Raw genomic sequence first — 22,744 nt, 5'->3', positions numbered from 1 at the left:
CTTATTCTTTCCCTTTATTCTGCCGATGATCTAGAATTCAGCCTTCCAGTCTCTACATGCTGGGCAAAACCCTACGGGACCATACACCTCATCGTCGGCCGCTAGCGAGGACTCATGCCGGCCTGTCACCCTCTCAGGCTCCATCGCTCGATCCTCCCGCCCCTCAGAGGGATGTCTACACACTAGGGTGGGCTTATTTACTGCACTAGCCTGGGCCCTCCAGAACTAGGCATCCTCATAATCTCTCGCCTCAATCGGCGATCCTTATTCTCCCAAAGGTGTGAGGGATACCGTGGGTCATTCCCGGGCTTTGCTAACGATGCCGCCCGGCTACACAAGCACGGAACGGAGTTAGCGTTGAAGCCAAAAAAAATCTTGAATTCTAAAGATAACAACTTCAAAGCAATTTATTTAAATAGAGCATTCACAATTCGTGAAGATAACAATTTCAATGCAATTTATCGAATACAGCATCACATAATTCGCAACTTCATACAATTTTTATGTCGTCATTTTTAAAGGAAAAGATACCATTCATTAACACTAATTTAAGAAAAATCTCTTCTTTTAAAAAATTAACCAAGCTAACCTGGCCACCATTTCCTTGAGGAGCTTGAAAAGGGAGGGCTGGAGCCGCGTGGGGGCATCTTCCCCCATCTCGTTACGTGCTCCTCTTGAGGCGATATTTTGACGTCTCCGAGAAGACGCCATCTTAGGTGTCGCCTTGTAGAGCTCGTTGCTGTGATCGAAACGCTTCAGTCGGATCTGAATTCTGAGCTCGTTTGCTCACCGTATGAGCAAAAGAGTATGACGCACGAACTCTTGCTCAAGGCAAAAAAACCCTTATTAGAGCGCAAATGGATATTTCTTTATTAGTGAAGATGGGTATGTTACAAATGACAACAAGAAAATCATGCTTGTCCTTTTTCACATATAAGATGCTTTCCATATGACTATTTTGAAATACTTATCCACTAAAATAGGCATGGATCTTTTGTGGTACCAAGCTGTGAGAGCTTGTTTCAAACCATATAAATCTTTATTAAGCTTACATACCTTATGTTCTTGACCAAGTTAGCCAAAACCAGCTGGTTCACTCACATAAACTTCTTCCTTAAAGTCACAATTCAAGAATAATATTTTGATGTCCAATTGATGGTGCACTTTCCATCCATGATGGACGGCTAAAGTAATAACAAATCGAATAGTGGTCATACGAAAAATTGAAATAAATGTTTCATCATAATCAATCCCTTCGTGCTAGGCATAACCTTTTACAATAAGTTTGGCCTTGAATCCTTGAACTTGTAAATGGATCCCTTCGTGCTAGGCATAACCTTTTACAATAAGTCTGGCCTTGAATCCTTGAATCCTTAAACTTGTAAATGGATCCCTCTGCCTTTATCTTGACTTTGAAAAGCCACTTAGTACCAATAGCTTTCTTGCCAAGTAGTTGATCCACTTTTTCCCAAGTACCATTTTTTTGAATGGCATGAATTTCATCTTACATGTCCTTTACCCAATTTGGATCTTCTTGAGCTTCTTCAAAAGACTCTAGTTTATCTATATCATGTAGAGAACTACGAAATACAAACTCAGCAATATTTGTTAAAGAAGTGATTCGAGCACGAAACCTAGTTCTACTCTATAAAAGAGCAAATAATGTGCTATTATGTAAGGTGTTTCTAGCACATTTAGGCATAAGCCTAGATTTATTGATTACTAATCTTCCAACATTTACTACATCATCTAGCTGATCTCGAGTTGGTGCATCAAGTCCTTGAGCATTTTCCATTACAACAAACAAGGATCAATGGGCAAAATTTATTGCGAATTAATAGTTGCTGGTAGCACAAGTGATTACCCTCAAACATCTCTAAAGAATTAGCATAGGCATGCTTATTGAATTCCATCAATGTGGATAGATAGGATCCTCTGTAAAAATGACATCCCTATATTGACAATAATATTCTTTGTAAGAGGATTGTAGAGATGATAACCTTTTCTTTCAGCACTATAATAAATAAAAATGCATTTCACTTCCTTGTCACCAACCTTAGTTCGGCTTGTGAGAGGATTGTAGAGACGATAACCTTTTCTTTCATCACTATAACTAATAGAAATGCATTGCATCCCTACGAGGATTGTAGAGACGATAATCTTTGCTTTCAGTACTATAAGCAATAAAAATACATTTGACTTCCTTGTCATCAAGCTTAGTTTGGCTTTGTGCTGCTAACACAAGTGCACATGACAAACAACCAAAAACACGCATGTATTCAACCTTAGGTTTTCAATTAAACCAAGATTCATAAGGAGTGATAGTCTTCAAAGCTTTCGTGAGACACCTATTCAGCGCATAAGTAGCACAAAAGAACTACTTCTATTCAAAACTTGTATGGAAGCTGCTAACATTTAATCATGTATCTAACCATCTCTATGAGAGTCATGTTTCTCCTCTCAACAACACCATTCTGTTGTGGTGTATAAGGAGTTGTACATTGCTGCTTAATGCCTTTTTGTGCCAAAAAATCTTTGAATGTGTTAGACATGTATCCCCCCCTGCCCCCGTGCGTCTGAATGGAGAGTTTGAATTTTTCAGCCAATTTCATTTTCAACCATAGCAACAAAGTGTTGAAAATAAAAAATACCTATGATTTTTCTTTCGTAGGGTAGGACCATTTGTACTTGCTGTAGCCATCAATGAATGTAACAAAGCGTCAATTTCCTCCCAAAGAAGTAGTCCTCATTGGACCACACACATTACTATGTATGAGCTATATTTTGTGATCAGCTCTATCTCTGACAATGCATTTATCATCTACAAATTCAACATTAAGACTCTCCTTTGCTAGAGTGGGCACAGAAAGGATATTGTTTTGAATTCTTGGAAGAAAATTTATATTTTGAAGATGAATATCCTCACCACTAACACTAGTGAGAAGAACTATCTCATCAATACCTTTGATTGGGTAAGAGGCATTGTTGACACACATAACAATGTGACCACCTTACGTAATCTCCACTGTTATGTGCTTAAAAGCACCATTGTCAAGAAACTAACTGTCAAAGATAGTTAAACTAAGACATGCATCTTATTAAGGATTATAACTGTAAACAACCCTTAGTTCATAATAACGACATTAACAGTAGTGTGAGAACTATCTCACCAATACCTTTGACTAGGTAAGAGGCATTGTTGATGCATGTAATAGTATGAACCTTACATAGTCTCCACTATGACCACCTTTGACTAGGTAAGGCATTATTAACACATGTAACAGTGTGACCACCTTGCATAGTCTCCACTATCTCCATCATTGAACTGGGTAAGAGGAGGCATTGTTGACACATGTAACAGCGTGACCACCTTGCACAGTCTCCACTATTATGTGATTAGAACCAACCTCAAAAAACCAACTTTCAAAGACAGATGCATTGAGACATGCATCTATAAACAACCATTAGTAATGTCTTAATGGACAATGACATTATTTAGCAGAGTCCTCTTTGTTTGAACTCTAATGTAGAACTGTTGCAACCCTTGTTGCATTCCTTTTTCTTCTTTTCCTCATTTTGAAGTTTGAAGAAAATTTCAATTGCATGGCCGGGCTCCTTGCAATATCGTCAAGCCACCTTCTTTGGGTTTTCAAAATCATTCTTTGTTTGAATTGGTTTTCCAATGAAAATTTTGGCCTTTATCCTTGGTTGCTAGAGCCTGATCACTATTAGAACTTTAAAAGGCATTCTTTCTAGATGAGAAGCTATTCTCTTAAGTCATGCAACTTGGTTAAGTATTCATTTATGGACCCCTTCTCCTATATTTTTTTCATTATCAAGTTACCATTTGAGAAAAGAAAATTGTGAATCATTTTAAGCCTGATACATAGTTTCTAAAGTGTCTTATGTAAGTTCAAATGTTTTTTAAGAATAAATATGTGAAATGCTAAACCTTTGTTAATCCAATTCTAGGATTAACAAGAGCTACCGCCATTATCTTACATTAAGGAGTCATGGTAGATACACCAAAGGGTCATACATTCAAGATATGAAGCAATAGTGTCCAAAGTTAAAACTTGGAAGGGCACCCGTAATGGTGTGACAGAGTATTTATGGTGATTCCCACTTCAAGAGCATGTGGTAGCAAGTTAGGATGAAGTCCTAATAAGTGATGTACTTCATGGATATATTATGAGATTAGTCATTGTAATAGCATTAGGCCTCTTATGAGCCTAAAGTGCCCGATCGACCACAGTTTGAGTGTGAACACTTATGGCCATGTATATAAGTGAGTTTCTCTCATAATATAACATACTCTCCCATTGTGCAATTGAGTCTTGCTCTTGCTAATCTTTCTCCCTAATGCATGCTAGTGAGTGTTTGTGAGTGAAGTGAGGTGAGAGGAGGGATGAGGACCCACGTAGTGCAACGCGGAGGTGTGACAACGCTCGTGGGAGACGTGGTGGAATTGCTTCTCAAGGAGTTGTAGAGCTTAGAAACCTCAAGGGTTACAAGCTCGGCCATTGGAAAGATCCTCATCCACGACGACAGTTGCGGTTCACCAGGTAAGCACTTTTTGGATGTGTTTCAAGGAGGGTTAGGATGAGTCGCCATAACATTTTTGGCACCGCTGCTGCCGAGGAGCCATCCCTTGGCTTTTTCCATTGTTTTGTCTCTAATCTATGCATAACCCATTGCCCATTATCTTGATTAATGGTTTCACAAAAAAGATGTGGATTTGATAATAATTTGTGTGAGATTTGGTGTAGAATAGCTCTCTTTTTTGTTTTGAAAAGAATACTTTTTGCTTAATTTTTAGATTAATTTGTTGTTTTGTTGTTGTTTTTATGGTTTCTCATGTTCTTAGGCTTAGTTTGTACTAGGCTTAGTTTGCATCCATTGCATCAAACAATGTAAGAGAATGCATTTCTTAGTGAATGTTAGCTCTCTTTAGTTTAAACATAGACCTAAGATCATTAATTTTAGTTTAATTATGTGTTTTTTGTTGAAATTGTTTGGTTTAGAGTGTTAGCAAGCATTAGGAGTAGCTTAATCTTTCAAAAAATATCTTAAAACCATCAAAACCCTTGAATTTGACTCATTTCTCTTAATGGACTGGTTTTTGTCATTAAGATTGATTAATCTTATTCAAGAGGCTAGAAATTTAGAGACAGTGTTAATTGGGGTCTAAAATGATCATATGAGTAGTCGAAATTGGGGTTTTTTAGTGTTTTGAGAGCATCTAGATGCATCAAAACACCTAATCACATCAATTGTTAGATCAATTACAGAAATTTGACTCTCTTTGCTTAATTTTGCCTTAAAAAGGAGACTGACGTGAACGAAAAAATCAACGTGAACAAAAAAACAACGCGAATGAAAAAATCACGTGAACGAAAATTTGGCAAAAAAAATCAAAATTTAATTTCCACGTAAAGTCCGGTTCACGCGTGTGATGGCATGAAACAACAGTTCATGCGGGAAAAAAAATCAAAATTTAATATCCACGAGAAGTCCGATTCGCGCGTAACGGCGTGAAACAACAATTCACGTGGAAAAAAAATTAAAATTTAATATCCACGTGAAGTCCGGTTCACTCCTAAAAAGTGTTTCACGGCGTGAAACAACAGTCCACGCAGCGGAAAAAAAAATCAAAATTTAATATCCACGTGAAGTTTGGTTCATGCGTGAAAAGTGTTTCACAACATGAAACAACAGTTCACGTTGTGAAAAGTGTTTCACAACGTGAAATAGCAGTTCACAGCGAAACAAAAAATCGAAATTTAATATCTACGTGAAGTCCGGTTCACGCGTGAAAAGTGTTTCACAGTGTGAAATAGCAATTCACGCAAAAAAAAATCAAAATTTAATATCCATGTGAAGTCCAGTTCACGCATGAAAAGTGTTTCACGGCGTGAAACAATAATTTACGCGAAAAAAATTAAAATTTAATATCCGCGTGAAGTCCGATTCACGCGTGGTTTTCAGAGCGTGAAAAAGCACCCCTGTTTGGAGCCCGTATCTCCTAAACTGTATAATTGATGAAGGCGCTCTAGGGCTCATCGAAAAGCTGACATTGAGCTCTTCAACTTTGGACTTAGTTGTCCGAAGACAAAATCGATCATTTTGGCCTCCGACTAGCAACCTCAAAATTTCACCCAGAAATCAAGGCAAAAAACAACCCAAAAACCATGAAAAAATGCAAAAAAAAAAGTGCCAAAACGATGGCGAGCCATATTCGGGCTACCTTTGAGGGTCTAAACGACTTAAGGAAACAAATTTGTAGTACTCCGAAAATTCTACAACTCCCTTATACAGAGTTTTTCAAAATTCCTTTTGGGGATCACCCTCAAAAACGTGCTGCGAAACAAGGAAAAAATTCTCAAAAATAGGTTTCATTTTGAGACAGAGATGGAAAATAGGTTTTAGGACCTCCTCTTCCATCTGGGAAGTTCCTAGCATACACTTTTTGCGGAAAAATATCTCAAGTCGTTCACGGACGTGTAACGCCTAAGCTAATTAGGGCAAACGGACACCCGTTTGATCCAACAAAGAGTACGCCAAGTCTCTTAAGGCTGTAAGGTTGTGGGAAAGTATAAAAAGTGGAAAAAAAACTGTAATTGCTGATTAAGGAGCATTTAGGCACTCAAACATGGCCACAATAGGAGTACCAGGGATCACACAAGGATTAAACCCAATGGCTGACATCTTCGAGCCATTGAGATCCATGCCACAAATTCACCTCCTAGTGCCATTGGCCATGCCTATAACAAGCATGTCATCAGGTTTTACACCCCCTATGACTTTGATCCCATCATGCTTTGGTCCTTTGCCTAACATTCCCGCAAATCCTATAAGTACCAACTCTTTCTTGGATGCCCACACCTTGGACATATTGTGACTAGTCTAGGAAGGGGGTGGCCCAAGGACTCAGTGAGTCTCTTCCAACAACAAGAGCACTCACATACGGCCTCAATGACATACAAAAATATGATTGTATAAATTTTTAAAATTATGGAAAAATATGACGGAACAACCGACCCTGTTCAATTCATTCAAATGTTTGAACAGAGATGTGAAGCCTTTGGAAATCCCAACTTTCCCACTAAGGTACATGCGTTAGAGGGAAAAGCTAGTCAATGGTTCATCGCATTGAGTGCCGGCGATCAAGACCAACTTCAAAACTTTGAAATCAGCCTTTATACATGGCTTTTCCAGAGAAGGTGATCAATGGGTGCAGTAACAGAACTCTATTCAATTGAGCGTCAACCAAATGAATCCATTAGAGAGTTTATCCTTCGGATAAAACTCTTGGACTCATGTTGTGAGTCAATGGGAAAAATTAAACGATGTTCAATTGAGGAGATGCTTCATGATGGGCTTGAAGAATAACAACTTACACAACTTGATCATTGTTTCCAATCCGAAAACATTCGATCAATGTTGCAAAGAAGCAATACGTTTAAATGACAACATGCTAGAAGATGATCATGCTACGAGGTGTTCCTCATCTAAACCAGGTGAAGTAATGGTAAAAGAAAGATCAATCTCAAAATTGACATTCCTCGAATTTTATGCAGCCTTGTTTAAAACCTTACAGCCAACATCTGTAAGAGAGGATGTAAACCTTCAAAACCGAACATCCTTAATGCCTATAAAAGTGACGAGTGAAATGCCTTGTGTTGAATACAATCACTACGACCATCCCAATCCTCATTGTGCATACAAGACATCTATTTTTCTATACTGCATATATTGTAAAACCTTTGACCATGATACTAAAAAGTGTCCCGCTTCATCCACAATGGACTCAAAACCTCCATCTTCCGTGCACCAAACAGAAACTGTCCAAAGGGTAGAAACTGCTCAGGAAGTAGTTAATCGGACACTTGAGTGTTTCTATTGTCGTGGACCTTACAAGGTGGCAGACTTCACAGTTTGGAATACTTCCATGCCCATAGTCACTAACACCTTGCGACGACCAATGTGTGAATGACGTGGGTTTGATCACATGTTCCAAGATTGCCTAAGACGCGTTGCTTCAATGCAACTTGTCTCACAAAATACAACTCTTAACATCTTAAGTGTACAAAACGGGCAATTATCCATGGTACCCTTGAATGTGCTTACACGCTTACAAGCCAAGGCCTGACAAACATTCAAAAAGAATGTAAAAGACAACACCTCAACATGGGTAGAAGAACATGCTTTAAAATAGAACCCAAAAGAAAGAGCAAAACCTTCTAAAACCAAGAAAAACAAAGGACAAAAAACTATCGAAACCAAGGTCGAGTCAAACGACAGGGAAAAGGATTCTGTGAGATGGACATAAACCCAAATAGGGTCATAAAAATAAAAGAGCCAAAAGCTATACGTGATGCAGAAGCATCCACATCAAAAGAGACAACACGAACCACAACACCCATATGTGTGACACAGGATTTAAAAACCCAAAAGAAAATTCGATCTTGTCGCATGGGTAAGCATAATGAAAACCTAACAAACCAAAGAAAGTCAGAGAATGAAAAAAGTTCTAGTACATCACTAAGTGAGGATGAAACAAGTTCTTACTCTTCGCTCAGTGCACTACATAGACCAATCGAGAAACTAGAACCCACCCAACCACCCCAAATGGATAATAATGATCACATGACATATGCGGAACGCAAAAAGCAAGCTCAAGAGATTATGCTTAGCTTGGTTGAATGTCCTACAGGGTCATCAGTTGTTATTGAGCCTCATAATGCCAATCCTTAAATAGCAACCAAGATTCAAAGCCTAGAAGAGTACCGCTTTCCCTTTCAAGAGGAAGACATTCTCTCTACAGAAGAGTCATTTGAGACAGATTGTACGAACTATAGGCTTCAGAAAGCACATGAGAAGTTCAATAATTTTCTTACAAGATTAAAACAATCTCTCAAAACCTCATTCGAAGAGGAATACTCTTCTCTCATGATAAAGCCATCATCATATCAACACTTGCACCTTTAATGGCTCAACTTGAGTTATACAAGGACATAACAAACTACATAAACCAGGACTGTGGCGGACCTTGGATAAGTGAATCGTTGTATTCACTAGATGAATCCATGCAAACAATCACCTTGAACACTCCTGCGCATACAATGTACAATTGCCATTAACGGGAGGAAGAAACCTTGCAAAAGAGCCGGAACTTCCAACATATCTTACTGAAAAAAAATCCCTAGGATTTTGGTTGGATTAGAAATGTCAAATAAAATCACTACAGCTCAAGCACAGCTTTATCCAACATGAGAACACAATCTCATGACCCTCGAGCTATGGGATTTGTTAGGTCAACCAACACTCACGGCCCATCCTGAAAGGATTACTTTTACACAAGACTTGAACATGCCATGTCTGGGGTACTTTGAACAAACAATATATATTGAAACTAACCCCCTCACTTGTTGCAAGTTTTTTGTGGTTGAGTATTTGTTGGAAGCAGATTTAATCTTGGGACATAAATGGACTATTGCTGCTGCCCTAGCACCACTGTGCTTTGCTATAGTGATAGAGTGATCATGATGGTCAACGACAAAAAGTTGACAATACCATATTACGAGGAGGAGGATCCAACTTTAATGGATTTCTATGATGCTGAACGCAAAAGGATACAAGCCTCTTCCACAAAAGCCTCTCTACACCATGACCTGCCATCTGCGTCACAACGATCGACTCTGATAAAGCATCTACTCTTTCAACCCCATCCTCACCTACGAAGTTTGATGCCAAAAATTCACAATTAGTAGCTATTCCTGAAGAAATTCCCAGAGCCCAACCATCTAGCTCTAATAGGGAACTCAAAGGAAAGGCCCCGGCTCCTATGCATCTTCATCAACAAACCTCATCAAAGGAGACAACCACATTATCAAAGGCCTCATCATCGTCGACAGCTACTCCACAAGAGAATGTAACCTCACCATCATCAACAATGCCAATAAGTCTCAAACCAGCAGGGCCCTAAACCTTCCACATCAACTCTAAAGAAAACTCCACCAAGACTCTCACGATATCTTAATAGTATCAAAATGTGGAGGGAAAGCAGCTACTTGTAGCTCAAGGCTACTATGAAGGTGCCAATCAAATTTGGGTACCTCGACAGTCAAAACCTCTTCCTCAATGAAGCACTCTCGAAAGCCAAGGAAGAATAAGGAGTACTCCACAACACCGTCTACAAAAGCCTATGCGAGTTCCTCAAAGAACTCCACCAATGCAACAAGTGTGGGTACCAAAAACACTGCTGCAAGCACAAGGGTACTACCAAAGAAATACCAAAGTTTGGTTCCTGAAGTGCACGACAATGTCTCCTAAGCTTGCACAAAGAAGAAAGCCTCAACACCAAGCACATTGGCCACCAAATTATAATGTTCGTCAAAGATGGGTGCCTATGCATGTACATGTACATCAACAAGGATACTATGATGGTAATTCCATCATATGGTTGCCAAAATCAAACATTGTGAAGAAAACCTCACCAGCGACTTCAACCCCAATAACTTCACCTATAGTTCGACAAGGATACTATGATGGTAATTCCATCATATGGTTGCCAAAATCAAACATTGTGAAAAAAACCTCACCAGCGACTTCAACCCCAATAACTTCACCTATAGCTCGACAAGAATGGAGACCCAAGAAACAGCAAGCAAATCCCTCAACCACTCTCGTGCATTCAGCACCAACACAAAAGCTTGTCTATTCAAGCAAACAATCAGCAATCTTTCCTACTGTCTCAACATCATTTCAGTAACAAATTCAAGATCAAATACAGAGACTTAGGAGCACATTAAGAACAAAATAACAATGCTCTTGTCACCCCTCTAGAAGTGAGAGATGAGTGCACAAGAAGCTGTTGCTTGCAAATCATGACATAGATGACCGATAAAATCCAAAAAAGGGGGATCAAAATCTGCAAATTCATGGAATTCCATCTCACGGACTTACAATTCACAGAGTTCCATCTCACGGCTTAAGAACTTGCACTTTCATGATTTAAACCTCATCACGGATTAAGCCATATCATACAATAGCCACTATACATTTGTTAAGTTTATTGCTTATTATTATTCTTTTGGCTAAATTAATGTAGCAACTACTCCATGAGTACATATCCATACTCATGCACTGGAGAACATTTGCACCAAAGCCTCACCATCAACAACTTTCAAGTACATCTCTGGATGGGGGGGCCATGGTGGGCGAAAGCCTGGTCAATGGTACAACCCATCGCCTGGAATTTTCCTTCAAATTATAAACCTCTCCAAAAGATGCCACAATCTTCACAACTCAATGATTTTCAATCCTTAGTGAAGATCTCTATATTAGCCTCGCAAGTTGATGTAATTCTTTCAATCCTCACCAACAAGTGGCTACTTCAACACGGAGTAGTTCAATAAGAGTCTATATGACTTAATTCTTGTACTTTATGAAAATCTTCTTCTAAGAGCACTTAAATATACATAAAAACATAAAAATCACATGGACAAAATTATGCATAAAAACATAAAAAGCACATAGGCAGAAGAAGATAGGATCACGTCCTACTACTCAACAACATTTGACAAGAATCCTGTCACACAAAGGGACATCATCACAAGCCAATTACTTCAAATGATGAATGTCACTTCAATGATCGGGAAGGGGGGAATGTTAATCCAATTCTAGGATTAACAAGAGCTACCACCATTATCTTATATCAAGGAGTCATGGTAGATACACTAAAGGGTCATACATTCAAGATATGAAGCAATAGTGTCCAAAGATACAACTTGGACGGGTGCCCGTAATGGTGTGACGGAGTATTTATGGCGATTCCCACTTCAAGAGCGTGTGGTAGCAAGTTAGGATGAAGTCCTAAGTGATATACTTCATGGATATATTATGAGAGTAATCACATTGTAATAGCATTAGGCCTCTTATGAGCCTAAAGTGCCCGGTCGGCCACAATTTAAGTGAGTGTGAACACTTATGGTGGCCATGTATATAAGTGAATTCCTCTCATAATACAACATACTCTCCCATTGTGCAATTGAGTCTTGCTCTTGCTAATCTCTCTCCCTAATGCATGCTAGTGAGTGCGTGTAAGTGAAGTGAGGTGAGAGGAGGGACGAGGACCCGTAGTGCAATGTAGCGGTGTGACAACGCTCCTAGGGACGGGAGACATGGTGGAATTGCTTCTCAAGGAGTTCTAGAGCTTGGAGACCTCAAGGGTTACGAGCTTGGCCATTGGAAAGATCTTCACAACGACAGTTGCTGTTCACTAGGTAAGCTCTTTTTGGATGTGTTTCAAGGAGGATTAGGGTGAGCCATAATAACCTTTTAAATGTCAAGGTAATCAATGCCAAAGCTTGAACATCATGTGAATCTCATCTTCTTTGGTTAGCAGTAGTTTGAGGGACTTGAGGCTAGTTATGTTGGCCCTGAGCCCTTTGAGGAGCACCACGAGTAACTATGCCAAGGCGAGGCTAGTTATGTTGGCTCTTTGAGCCCTTTGAGGAGTACCACGAGTAACTATGCCAAGGCGAGTCTTGTCACCAATTATTGACAAGACCCCTAATCCCTAAGAACAAGACCCCATAAGCTCTTTGCCGAACGACAAGGACATTTCTTAGCTTAAAATCCACAAGGAGTAATTTGACCCATCTAATTTGTCCTCTTTGTAAAGAATACCAAACAAATCATTTGCAAAATTGTTGACCATACTTGACTGTAAGAGTGAAATTGAAAAGGTAATATGCAAAAAGAAATCTTGAACTTACGTCAATAGGTATTGTTGAATCGATCAGTTAGAAAAAATGGAATGAACCGATCACAAAAAGTGGAATCAATCGATCACAAAAAGTAGAATCGATCAATTAGACAAAGTGGAATTAATCGCTCACAGAAGTTGGAGGATCGCCAAAGTAGAGTAACCAAAGTAGGATCGGGGGATTGAGAAACTAAGAGAGTTGCAAATGAAAACGATTACAAAATCAACGATTATAATGTCAAGTGATTATGAAGGGTGATTGAAGAACAAAAACGATTGCAAAATCTTGTGTGCCACGTGCTAGCACTACGTAAAAAAACGGAGAAGTTGAATCGAATCATTTGAGGAGTCTCCTGTTAGAGCTCTATGAACCGACTGCACAGTTGGATCATTTTATCGGCAATAGCATTGTTGTGCTCTGACTATAGCCAATGTTAGAACACCCTCCTATGTTGTTGGTAGGGAAGCTGCCTAGGAAGCTATGAAAGCTTCAATGGAAACATTAAGAAGAAAGCTTCAAGCAACAAGAAGAAAACACAGCTACACGAAACCACCATCACCTACAAGAAAACCACCAAAGTTTGATGCCTACTATGAGGAGCTGCAAACTGATGGAAACCAAAATCCAAGCTATAGAACCTTAGAAGGTTGAGCGCAGTGAAGTTTGAACCATAAAAATAAGCTATAGAAATCTTACCACTATTAGCTCATAGAATGGAGTTGGACACACACACACACACACACACAATGATCAAAGGTAAGAACACAGAGGTGTAGAGTGTGAGAGAAAGTGATAAGCTTAAAGGAGAGAGATAAAGCTCTCTACAAGTACGAAGGAGAAAGTACAAATGAGCAACAACCCTAAACTGTGGATGAGATTGCTCATATTTTCCTTTTACACCTGGATAGCCAAGAGAAAAAACCCATTAGGACAAAAGTGCCCACGGCATAAGTACATGACCTCAATATACAGTACTACCATAAATCTAATAGAGATGCAGTCTTGATGACTTATCACTCATTGATCAATCCATAATGGATCTCAAGAGAAAGAGGCTTCATGAAAGAGAGCATTATTCTAGTTATAAAAATCAAGAAGAAAAGAGTGAGTGAGAAGTATGAATGGCATGCATATATTGTTTATTCAAAATGGTTATAAAACCAAAGAGCAATGTTTGTATGTGTGCGAGTTGGGGATGTGTCATTCTTCCTCAAGATGTGAAGTAGATACACATTGATGTAGATTGGGCTCTCCAAGCATGAGATTGTGTGTACCTAATTTTGGTGTAATTTAACCTTCATTCGGTGTAGCATGGCTCTATGGTGTTGCATGTGGTCAAGCAGGTGTCTTCGATCCTTATTCCATGTCAATATAACCCAAAGGAAGGTGGTGATTCATGGATCAAGAGACACCATATCAAGGGTTGCATCCCAAAAGGAAATTTGTTGAAATATTGAGCATGCATGGTTTGGATGGTGCAAGAGTTCATCATTATCATGTGTATTTGGCATTTGAGGAGAGGCGTGTTTTCTTGAATTTGTGAGAGAGGAGAAAGGGATTCTCCCAAGGTGCTTATATTTGTGTAATAGTTTATCGCTTTAATTTTATTTGTGAGAGGTGAATATAAAGGAGGATGAATGGGTAGATTCCCAAGTGATGCAAGCAATGATACAATGTATTTGATGTCTGAGGCCACATGGGGGGGTGACTAGAGAGTCATGAATAAGTGGAGTGATTGTAGAAGATTTGGTGGAGTGATTGTAGAAGATTTGGTGGAGTTGATTACGGATCTCCATCAACAAGTGAGAACTATAAATTGATGTAATGCCATGCTCTTTTATGTGTGTTTTCTCTATAATCTTGTCTTCTTAATTTTATTAAGTGTGGTGTTACCATGTTTAATTAATCATAGTTTTTACATCTAGCTATGAGCCTCCTTAGATTCCCTTTTTTCACTCATCCTCGAGTTGATATCAACATATCAATAGTAGCGATTTAAGCATATTGTTGTCCTCACGTCTCCTCATCCTCCGACTCCTCCTCCTTGTAATTCCTTATCTTCCATAACTATAATAATTCTAATGATTCATAAAGCTATCGATTTTTGCAAGCATTAGAAGCTTGGAAGCACTAATAAGGTCTCAAAGTTTTCATGTACTAATTTATTTATTTGGATTCTATAAAATTTTCATTTCTCTTGCAAGATATTTTTAAGAAAAGAAGCCATTGTGCCATTGCATGTTTAATTAGGGTATAGTAAACTAGGATACAACCATTATTTTGTGTAGTACTACGATTTTATTCATCTCTCACAAAACAAAACCAAAGACTTTTGTATAGTTTGATATTATAGTGTTGTGTAATCTACATTATTTAAGTTCTTCTTGACTAGAACAAGCTTGCCCTATTAAAGGTATCAATCCAAAACATAAACAAAAGCTATAGTTTGTGTAGCTTAATGGTGGAGTGCATGAATCTTAATGTGATTGATATGAGTTCAAATCCTATCCTCCCCACTTTTATAAGAAGAGTTAGCAACTTGACTAGGGTATATTAAAAATCAATTACTCCATGCCAAGATACCAGCATAGCCTTAGAAATCAATCAACCATACTACTTATGGATGGTACGATAATTTTTATTTATCTATTCCAAAGAGAAGAAAAAGTTAAGAATACTACATAGTATGAAGTTGTAGAGTTTTATTAAAACATGGTACATGCTATTAAAACGTGGTACATGCTATTAAACCCTTGCTTTGCCAAAAAAAACTTACCCTACTGAAGGTATCAATCTAAAATAAACACAAAAGTTCTATATTTACAATACCCAAAAGTTAACAACAAGCTTGTAACTTAGTGATAGAGTACATTAGCTTCAACTTGCTCGTGGGGTTCCACCCTAGTTCCCCACATTTTGGTGTGAGGAATGGCCTTGAATATGTAGAAAATCAATTGCCCAACCCCAAGGCTGAGATATATGTTAACCTGTTTTCATACACCATTTAATCCTGGTCATTAATTTGATACAAATTCTTAACTCTAAGAGAACCAGTCAAGAAAATGGGCATTCCATTTTCTCTATCCACGGACTACACATTTGTCATCCTCAAATGCTACCCCCCTTTCCTAGGATAGGGACCAAAAGTAGAATCTTCTTGATTCCGGGTACATATAGGAAGTTATGTGGGTGTAAAAGCTCACCATTGGTTTTAGTTAAAATGATTGATCCAGCACCTTTTATAGGCAAAAGAGAAAAGGTGACATGCAATTGTGTGACCTTTTTTAAGCAGGTTCATGCCCTTAACCAAGGTCTTAAGGATGTGATGCGTTTTGAAGCACCAGAATGCATAAACCAAACATTCAAAGATGTGGCTAAATAAGAGTCTTTCTCACTTGGATCAACCGATTAAAGGGCAATCCTGCGGAAGTTGTACAAAATTGGTTGATTTATTCGCTTATAAATGATACAAGGAAAGCCTTGTGGAAGGTGCTACTCGTGTTATGATGCAGAGAACAAGATGATGCAAAGAGTGAAATGCAATGTGGCACGAATTAAAAAAAAAAAATTGGCCTACAAAAAACATGGCATAATTAATGCAAGAGTGATTACGCACGGCCTTATTTGCTCCGAATGGTCAGTGTGCTAATGAAGCGTTATGTAGCCTAGTAAACCTTGCTAATTACGTAGTTAATCAAATGGCTAAATGCACTTCTAAAAGCAATCCTAATTGAGTAGTTAAAATTAGCAGCATTAATTGAGCTTAGAGAGAAAGCTCAAAAAACCACTGAATTAGAAACTGCAGCAGTAAACGGAGTGTAATGTAAATCTCTAAAACACATTCAAACTACAAGAGAAAAATGGCAAAAGAAGAAAAACAATGGATGATGTCGAATCTACTCTCATACCACTGATGAAAATCAATGAGAAATTCAACCTCTCACACACTCAAAGCACCCACAATACCTACAAAGTAGAGTGAGATAAAATACACATGAAATCAATATAATCTTATATTAATCACGGAATATAAGTTTCAAGATTGCAAAGGAAAGATCAAATCTTGGATGCATGTACACAAGAAATAGGAGTGCTACTGCAGAGGAGAGCTGAAGCTGAGAACAATCTGTAATGATTATTATTGTTTTTAAGAGTAAGGTTATGAAACTTATATATGAAAACCTAGCTAACGATTCCCTTCACACCTAGATGACCGAAGGGAAAAACCCACTCGGAAAGTGCCTCTGATGTTAAACCATATACCACGTGAAGTACTCTAGTAGAAAAAGCATAAATGTTGACATCTCTCTGTGTAGCGGTAATTTGGTAAACATACGAGAGAGAGAGAGAGAGAGAGAGAGAGAGAGAGAGAGAGATTTCACTAAGTGTGTGTGTGTGTGTGTGTATGTGTGTGTGTGTGTGTGTGTTTGAGAAAGAGAGAGAGAGAGAGAGGGAGAGAGAGAGATTTTACGATGTGTTTGTGTGTGAGAGAGAGAGAGAGACAAAAGGAGGGAGAGAGAGAGAGAGAGGGGTTGAACATTGAATTGTTTACAGCAGTTTGTCATCATTGAATTGTTACACACATACAATGCAGGGACCTCCCTCAAAATATGGGAGGTACAAGCATTGAACTGTTACAAATGCATGTAACACAAAGGTCTTTACTCCAAAAGTTGGAGATGCATAACAAGAAGACAAAGGTGAAAAAGCATTGAACTCGTGGGAATGCAGCATGTTGGCTTCTCTCCAAGATTAGTGATATGTATGCAAAGTGTTGTTGCCAAGGCCAAGGTGAGCAAGCACTAAACCATTTGGTACAGATTGTTGGTTTGAGTTATTAAGCATTGGAACTTCTTGAAGTGATGCACTACAAAGAAGTAGTGGTGACCTTTGTGTGCATCTAGAAAGATAGGAACAGCTTACAAATGGTAGTTAAAACATGAGGAAATGTCAAGACAGGGTTGTTGGCTACCTGGGAACGCTTTAATGAATATGTATGTCAAATGACGTCAAACATGATCCTTTTGCAAAAGCACAATGGCTTGAGTTGTTTCTTGGAGTGCAATAATTACAGGATATGCCTAGTATGGCTACGTTGGGAAAGATCTTTGTGTGCAACTTCTCCAAAAGCAGGCAGCTTGTAACTTGAAAGCTTTGCAAAATAGATGCAATCAACATATATCAAGCAAGCTTAGGATCATAGGAGAAGGTGATAAGGGGGAACAAGTTCAGGCTAATAATTGATTTTTTTTAAGACTTCAGTAGGGCAAAGACCTCATGACCTTCACATGCATGGTCAAAGATAGGACCAGCTTACAAGGGTTTAGAAAATTCATGATGAGATGGCTAGATAGAGGTTACTAGGATCTTGGAAATGTTTTGATATGTATGCAAAATGTGGAACTTTAACAAAGGCACAATGGATTGAGATGTTGTCTCTCTTAGAGTGCAATAATTTCAAGCTATGGCCAAGGTGAGAAAGGTCTATCCTATTTTTGGTAGTGCTCTGGTGAATATGTATGCTAAGTGTCGTGCTCGTGCACCACAAGCCCTTATGAGCTCCCCTCGCAGGATGCCATCACTTGAACTGATGTTCCTAGAGAGAGAGTGTGTTTATGTGCATCTACATGGAGGAGGAGAGGGCTTCATTCTGGTGCATAAACAAAAGAAAATAATTTCTTGAAAGGCATAAGAGCATGAACTTATTTTTTAAATCTGCACTCAGCACAAGATATGTAGTTCTTAATATGTATAAGAACAAGGATGAATTTTTTTATTGCAAGATATGCCTACGAGGGTTAGGTTAGGATATTTCACATTGTTTTGGACTCCTCTCACCATGTGTAATGCCTTTTTCTTTGCATCTTGAAAGAGTGTGACAACATAAGGGAAGGTAACATGGGGAAGGTTAGGATATTGTTAACAACGCTATGAAAGCAGTGAACTTTCAAATGCATGCCATGCAAGGGCCTCTCTCAAAATGCATTAGCTTTTAATTCTTAAGCCTCTGGTGGCAGCATATGAGAAATTGACGAGGAGGAAAAAAAATCATGATGTGATTGCTAGACATGGATTACTGGGAATCGATGTTGTTCTTGGAAAAAGCTATAGTGGATATGTAAATTCCAAGTGTGGTGCTCTTGCAAAAGCATAACAAGTGCACGATGAGCTTTTTCATCGGATGGTATCTCTTAGAATACTTCAATTCTCAACTATGTCTAGCGCAATGAAGGTGAGCAAGCAATTGACTATTTTGAACGGATGCATAGGGATCATCGCTCTAAAAGAGCAATGGCCTTTACTTACCCCTTAAGATTTTGTTGTGATTGATTCTAAAAGTCTGTGGTGGCAAACTAAAGAAACCAATGAGGATTACCAAATTCATGGTGAAATTGCAAGACAAAGGGTTGCTAAGAAAAATATAATGCAGAGAAATGCCTTGGTAATATCAAATAATGTGATAACTCTTTTGAAAGCACCAATGAAAGGAGTTTTTTCTTTGAAATGTTTCTTGGTCTTTACTGCTTGCACAATATGCTCAAGAGAGACAAAGTATGAATCAATGTAGCCTTAGGGCCTCCACAACCTCAAATGCAGTGCAGTACCTTTGCTTGCACCTTGAAGGCTTGTGGAAGTTACTTTGTGACCTTCTCTCTTGTAGCTTCAAGGCATATGGCAATATAGCAACAGTTGTGATGACAATGGGAAATTTATGATGAGATTGTTAGACAAGAGGTTGCTTGGAATACTATTGTGCTTGAAAATGTTTGGATGGATATGTATGCCAAATGTGGTGCTCTTTCTCATTCACAAGTGCTTTATGATGAGATTTCCAATTATGGGCTTAATATTGTGCTTGAAAATGCTTTTTTTGATGAAGATGCATGCCAAAGTAGGTGCTTTTGTAGATATACAAGTGCTTTGGGAGACTTGTGTTCTAAATGTTCTCTCTTAGTCTACACTAAGTGCAAGATACACCCAAGTAAAGAATCACGAGACTATTGATTTGACCTTAGCAGGTGTGTGAAGTTCTATTTGAGTTTGCACGCAGAGTGATGCTGATGACTCTCTTTCAAATTTTTAGAGACTATGTGTCCCAAGATTACTTCATGCTTTACCATGAATTGGCATTTCTCTAGATTCAAAGAGATTCTATAGAGTCTACATCTAAGAAACACGCAGTTTAAGTGTTCATTCCAAAGTGATGCTACAGCCAAATCATCCATAAAGATTTCAAGAAATTCTCTTAGACAGTCCCAGAAAGCTCTACACATTAGCCTTTGGAAGGTTGTTGGAGCATTGGTCAACCAAAAGGCATATACTTGTAAGAAAAAGTGCCCATTCAGTAATGAAAGTTGACTTATGTTGATTAGCACGACTAATTTGAACTTGATTGTAGCTTGAGAAATCATCCAAAAAGCTATAAGACTCATTTCCAACTACCCTTTCTAATACATGTTTAGTGAATGGCAAAGTATGATGGTCCTTAACTGTGGTGGCATTGACTTTTTTCAGGTCAACACACCTTCTTTGGCATACCACATTTAGTGAAACCCATCCAATGTGTTCAATTTCATAAATGAACTCAACCTTGATGAGCTTGTCAAGTTCCTTGAAATAATTTTGCATAATTTGGATTCATAGGACGAGACCGTTGCCTTACCGGTTGGACATCATCCATAATACGAATAGTGTGCTTGCGAACTTCAGGTAGCACCCCTTTCATATCTGTGCATAACCAAGAAAATACATCTTTGAATTCCTTCAAATGATCAATAAGAACCTTCTCCTCTGCTCCTATTAAGTCTGTAGCAATGTAAACCGGTTTAGGCTCTTCACCAAGTTCAGCAAGATTAACCTTTTTGACCTCATCAGGTCCTTCATATGAGGGTCCCGCACTTTCTTCCTTGGTTCTCGTAGCCTTTTCATCGTAAACCAAGTTTTTTCCTATGTTATAGTTTCTGCAATACTCTGGGATTCTGGACACATCTTCTTCAAGCTGTTCCTCTTTCCCAGTTTTCCATTTTGCTTCTTTTTCGGCTTCTTTCAAAAGCTTTTTCTTCTTCTTTTTGGCACTTTGGGTCATCTTTTCGGAGGATGTCTCTTCAGAAGATGTTTCAGAATGATCAATGGCTTCTCTAACTGACTCAAGGGTTTGAATAAATTCAAATCCTCTCCTATAGTTTGAACTAACTTATCATAGGATTATTGCACCACACCCACATATTGTAAGGAATGATTCTCACTTTCAAGATTAGGATGAGGTTTTGGCCTAATCCTCAAAGGTTGGTTCCTAATTCTTCCCAGTTTCTTTTTTGCTATTCTTACCTTCTTATAAAGGAATTCTTCACAATCACTTCTTCTTGAAGCTTCATCACTATAATTTTCTTTTTCGATACGGGATTCATCATAAACAAATTAGCTTCCATCTTTTCATCTTTCCAGAACTTGGTTCTAATTTTTTCCGGTATTGCATCCATAGTTGCCAATAATTGCATCCAATTTTCACAGTATGTTGGATCTGGAATGGTTATGACAATTGATCTCCGTTGCAATCTGGTTCAGACTAATGTCTAGGTCTCAATTTATATAATGTGTTTTTTCAGCAAAAAAATTCTTCTCTAGATGATTAATCTTTCCCGTGCACATAAGACATACACTAGTTACAGTGGATTCCCTTGAATGAGAAGTAGTATCAGAATCCAGATCTATTGGAGACCTAATGACTGGGTGAGCATTGTGATTAGCCAAATTGACTTTGATAAATTTCTCTTCTTTTCAAAGATAAATGTTATTAGTTTCCTGGTCATGAATCATCAACAATTGTCTCATGAATGGCCTTCCTAAGGTAACATCATAGTTAGTTGTTCTTGGCAAATCCATAATAACAAATGTAAGCTCAAAATTTATGCCACATGTTTCCATGCGCATCCGACTTACCTTGCCAAATGGTCGTTCGAGAGAACCATCCGCCATTTTAATTGACACACTCTATAGCCACTCCATATATTATGCCTTGGTTTTAAGTGAGGACATTATGTTGTCGTATGATTGGATTTAAAATATGCACACCAAACCATGTCCCTCTTTTGGAATGATCTTAAATTTATCTTTTAACTACTTTAGCAATTTTCTAATCAGATCAGGGTCCTCTTTTCTTGCATCATTCCTACGTCCGCCTGATTTATCACTTCCCGATCTCGTTTTTAATGATGCTTCAAAGCCATGAACTTCTTTGGGTGGTCCCATAAAGTTATCATTATAATCAATGGCATCCAATGCACACTCATTGTAATCAATGATATGCTGTATGCCTTCCTGCAAACAGCATATTATGCAATCTTTCATTTTGTAAACCTTCTAAGAAGAGTGATATCAATCGTGTTTGGCTAGGTTTCTCTTCAGGTTCACACCTGTTATAAAGATACTTAGCTCTGTTGATATATTCTCAAATCGTCTATTCTTGTTTTTGTTTATGAGTATTGAGCTAGTTCACTGAGCTCCACTTGGCACCAGTCTTGGTATAAGCAATCAAAAAGGATTGCTTCAAATCTTCATAAGTTGATGTCCCCTCTGGTTTTAAAGTTCTAAACCATTTGGCAGCCTCATGCTCTAGGGTGAATCCAAATGCTCTGATCCTTGTGGGATCATCATTAACATACAAAGCTTCACATACTTGCTCAAAGGTTTCTAAATGGACATGGCCATCTGCAAACCAAGTGAATTTGTGCATAGCCTTGGATACACTCCGGACTCTAGAGTTTCATCTATCACATTCCATTTCTCAAGGTCCATGTGGCAAATCTGCCATAGGAGATAGAGGTTCCCTGGCCGCAACTGCTCTTGCAATATCTTCTACCATCCTTATGGCATCATCAGTTGATACCATTCTTGGAGGTGGTGCAGGATTAACCGGAGGTTCTACTAGAATTGGTCTATCCAGTGGTGGAGGGACATGAGTCCTCACTGCT

General features: G+C 38.5%; 1 protein-coding gene across 1 annotated transcript in view; it reads right to left on the bottom strand.

The window, feature by feature from the left end:
- Positions 1-16,178: 16,178 nt before the first annotated feature.
- Positions 16,179-22,744, bottom strand: part of LOC147619041 (protein translocase subunit) — a 52,413-nt gene continuing 45,847 nt past the window's right edge. The window contains exon 4 of the mRNA XM_086774257.1: positions 16,179-16,194. The gene's annotated coding sequence lies outside the window, so the exon portion shown is untranslated. The remainder of the gene's footprint in view (positions 16,195-22,744) is intronic.

Source organism: Cibotium barometz, chromosome 34 (assembly GCF_041138505.1).
Source record: "Cibotium barometz isolate CiBa-2024 chromosome 34, ASM4113850v1, whole genome shotgun sequence".
Lineage (NCBI taxonomy): Eukaryota > Viridiplantae > Streptophyta > Polypodiopsida > Cyatheales > Cibotiaceae > Cibotium > Cibotium barometz.
Note: the sequence above shows the minus strand (reverse complement) of the source record. Positions and strands in the feature narration are given on the sequence as shown.